General features: G+C 44.4%; 1 pseudogene; it reads left to right on the top strand.

Moving 5' to 3' along the window:
• Positions 1-444: 444 nt before the first annotated feature.
• On the top strand, positions 445-3,825 carry LOC143404091 (poly [ADP-ribose] polymerase 1 pseudogene; annotated as a pseudogene).
• The last annotated feature ends 434 nt before the right edge of the window (positions 3,826-4,259 follow it).

Here is a 4,259-nt window from a genome sequence, read left to right as displayed (position 1 = left end):
ACATATAGAGCATACATAATCATGTTTATAAACATGCAGAACATGCACAATTCATGTTTATAGTAAAACAACTAACAATAGCCAAGTCATACAAGCAGCCTAGGTATCTGTCACCAGATGAAAAGACAAAAGACAATGTGATACATATAGACACAACCGAGTTTTACTGAACCCTGGGGGTGGGGGAGAACAAGATTATGTCATTAGTAGGAAAATGAATGAAACTAGAGAACACAGTGTAACGTGAAATAAGCCAGACTCAGAGAGTGAGAGTCCTCTGTTTCCATTCTGTGTGGAAGGTAGACAGAAAAGGGGGGGTGGGGGGTGGGAATGCAATATCTCATAAAGACAGAAGAGAGAACAGTAGTGTAGGATGGGGTCCAGGGGCGGGAGGATGGGAGAGAGAGCGGAAGTACTGGGGAATGAAATTGACCGAATTGTGTTATGTGCAGGTATAAATGTCGCAATGAAGAGGAGGAAGGGTCCGCAGAGGAGGCAGCGCTCCTGGGGAGCAGGGTCTACCTGCGAGCAGAAGTCCGCGCCCCGGATGCCCAGCTGGATGCACGTGGGACGCTGGAGCTTGGTCTCGCTGCTGCAGCTGTCCATCTCGGACACCCGTGTGTCCACCGCCGCTGTGCTGCCCGCCTGCTGCCGGCAGAGGAGCCGCTCACCAGGGAAGAGGTGGGAGGAAAGGGGGACCGGCAGAGAGAAGGGGAGGAGGTGGCAATGAAGTCTACAAAGGAGTCTCCTGCGGGTCCAGGAGCGAAAGGGAGAGAAGCGGAATCCCGGAGGCGACCACGCTGTGTGCCAGAACGCAGCTGGCGCCCCGTCCCCCTCCTCCCCCCCCTCCCCGCCTTTGGGACGGAGCGCACGTGGGGGCAGCTGGGGAGTCCAGCCTCCCTTTGCGCTGGTTGGGCGCAGTTCACTGTCTGCACTCAGTTCTCGCCTGGGCTGTGAAGGCCAGTGAGAGTCCGCGAGGAGAAGGGGGTACGCCTTGCCCACTCTGTGCCTTGGAAGACACTTACCCAGACGTCCTTACTGACCAAGGCTCTAGAGCTCCGCAGGTTCCCACGTCCTGCACCGCAGGCAGATGAAAAGGGCGCTCCACTCTTCTGCTTTGTTTCCACTGGCGGCTCGGTGCAAAGTAATTTCTTTTTCTATTTCTCACTTATGATGTTTCTTCTGAGGCCAAAGGACCACCGCTTGTCACAGAAAGGAGAATCAGAGCTGTCACGGGGCAGAGAGCTGGGGTTTGCCTCTGTCCTCCCTTTCTCTCTCTCTCTCTCTCTCTCTCTCTCTCTCTCTTTCTCTCTCTCAACTTTTGCACACACCACCACCACTGCTGGTTTATCTCTTGCGAGAGAAAACATACCTTATACACATTTACATATATGCAACCAGGGATATAGTAAGTTCTAAATAAACAATAAAAGAATGAAAGGTAAATGAAGTATTAAGAGAGTTCTTTTTTCAAGTGACAAAAATTTTTGGCTAGCAGCTTAGCAGTGGAAGAGAAATTAACCAAATCAGGGTAAACTGAGTATTTATACAAAAAAGACAAAATTGAAGTGCCAATCATGTAGTCAGAAAACTTTCTACTGAGCACTTTGCAATTTTATTAAATAGATATTAAATGGACATGTAAGTCATGTCCAAAGTATTGTATCTCAGTGTACTGTCAAGATTACAAAATTCACTTCTTTTATCTGGGAGAAAAACAGTGTTTTTATATGTCATGTCAAACATGATGAGACTTCCCTGAAGGTACTCAAAGATGTATACTTAGCTTAGAAAAAACAAAGAACACAAAATCAGATATTTTTGTTTCATGGATTATCTTTTTCACTTTTTAGAAAAAGAAGGAATATTACATGATTACACAGGCCTCTCCCTAACCTCTTAAAGATTGAGTTGGGATGGGTGTCATAGTCATCACTTTCCTGGTCTTTTGCAAAGTCCACAAGATGGTACCCCTATTTTGCATGAATGAGGCACAAATAGAACTTGCCTTCTTGGGTTTTCTATCTCTGTCCTTGATCTTCTTTGCCAAAATTTGGGTATGTAGAAATACTTGTGTATGATGCAATCTATGACAGTTTTATCATCTGTATAGTTTGTATTCAATTAGAGACCTTTCCTATGGAAATGTTACTAATTTTTATTAAAATATTGCTATTGTTCATGTAAAACATGAAAAAAATATTCAGTGAATCTGATAGTGTGGACTTGGGGGACTAGATACTCAGAGCTATGACCAAGCCGAGGGATTCATGCAAAAAAGTGTGGTGCTTTCCTCTCCTGGGCTCAGTTCTGTTTCACACTCTCTTGTGCTCTAGATGATCAGTGATGTCTCTCCAGCAAGTGCCTGTGCCTCCTGGGCATGCCAATCTTGGCATCTGGCCTGTAGGACCTTGCTCCACATCCAGCGCCAGCTCACAAGCACTGTTGTGCAGTATTAGTGGGAATTGTTTTGTGTTATTGGAAGGCTTCTTGGATACTCAGCAAGCATCAGCCTTTTAATTTTGGAGCCTTATTGTCATTCAGATGTGTACCTCTGCAGGTGTACAAAGTATCAGATTTTATAGTCAGTGGGTTGTACTTGAGAGATGTGTCTTAAATTGTATGTTTTTTGGAGAAGTTTATATACTTTCTTGGAGACAGGATAGCCTTTTCTTTAATATCCATTTAAAATCTATTCATTTCATTTAGTGGGAATGTTAACTTGTCACCAAACAGGACTCTACTTAAAAGAAAATTTAAAACTCTTTGGCTTATATGTGCAGGCTGGGTGTGGTGGTGCATGTCTGTAATCCCAGTAGCTCCGGAGGCTGAGGCAGGAGGATGGGGAGTTCAAGCCAGCCTCAGCAAAGGCAAGGTACTAAGCAACTCAGTGAGACCCTGTCTCTAAATAAAATACAAAATAGGGCTGAAGATGTGGCTTAGTGGTCAAATGCCCCTGAATTCAATCCCAGATACACCCCCCAACCCCCACCAAATTGCTTCTACACCCTGATGCCCCTTGACTATGGGAGGAGAAAGTCCTGCTCCTGAACAATGCAGACAGTGTGTAGGCCAAAGTACAAATGCTGGACAACTTCCTGGACATTGGGATGGCCTGCAGTTTGCTTAGGGGTGGATCTGATGACAGTAGCAAGGACCCCATTGATGTCAACTATAAGAAGCTCAAAAGTGACCCTAAGGTAGTTGACAAAGACTCTGAAGAAGCAGAGAGATCATCAGGAAGTATGTTAGGAACACAGGCAAACCCGCACAATGCCTATGACCTGGAAGTTTGGATATCTCTAAGGTAGAGTGGAAAGGGGAGAGCCAACACTACAAACCCTTTAAGTAGCTTCACAATCGAAGGTTGCTGTGGCACAGGTGCAGGACTACCAACTTTGCTGGGATCCTGTTCCCCTGTCTAGGCATAGCCCTGCCTGAAGCACCTGTGACAGGCTATATGTTTGGCAAAGGGATAGTTTTTGCTGATATGGTCTCAAAGAGTACCTAGTACTTCCACACATCTCAAGGAGACAAGATAGGTTAAATCCTGTTGGGAGAAGTTGTCCTGGGGAACATGTATGAACTGATGCATGCTTCACATATCAACCAATTACCCAAGGGCAAGCAGAGTGTCAAAAGATTTGGGCAAAACTATCCCCGATCCTTTGGCTAGTATTACTCTGGAGAGTATAGAGAACTGTGATCTCATCAGGTGTTATTGACACCTGCCTACTATATAATGAATATATTGTCTTTGATATTGCTCAGGTAAATCTGAAGTAGCTGCTGAAACTGAAATTCAACTTTAAGACATCTCTGTGATAAACAGAGATGTGAGTTGCACCCTGGTGACTCTAATTTGAATTAACTGTGTGCTCATGCACCAACACACCCAGCAGAAACCTCAACTGAGATGTTACCTTTACTAAATCTCCTTAGAAAGGGTTTTTATATGAACAGGTTAAATTAAGGTTTTTCTCAATTTTTCAAATCCCTTTTATGTTTAATGTTGCATTGGAGGGTTTGGGGGTTCTATCTAGCCAGGAACAGTCCTGATAGATATATCTGACAGTAGAGGGAAAGTGGGGGAGAGGTTTTTGTTTTGTTTTGTTTGCTTAGATTAGTCCTATTAAAAAACAAAAGCCACATTACAGCACTTGCCTTACTGGTTTCCCAAGGGATGGAAACAATGTGTTTCCACCCTTTTCTCTTAAGTTTTAATTCTGGCAATATGTGATGCATTTATTTTGAGCTAA

This window comes from Callospermophilus lateralis, chromosome 7 (assembly GCF_048772815.1).
Source record: "Callospermophilus lateralis isolate mCalLat2 chromosome 7, mCalLat2.hap1, whole genome shotgun sequence".
Taxonomy (NCBI): domain Eukaryota; kingdom Metazoa; phylum Chordata; class Mammalia; order Rodentia; family Sciuridae; genus Callospermophilus; species Callospermophilus lateralis.
The sequence above is the reverse complement of the archived record's forward strand: the minus strand, read 5'-3'. Positions and strand labels throughout refer to the sequence as shown.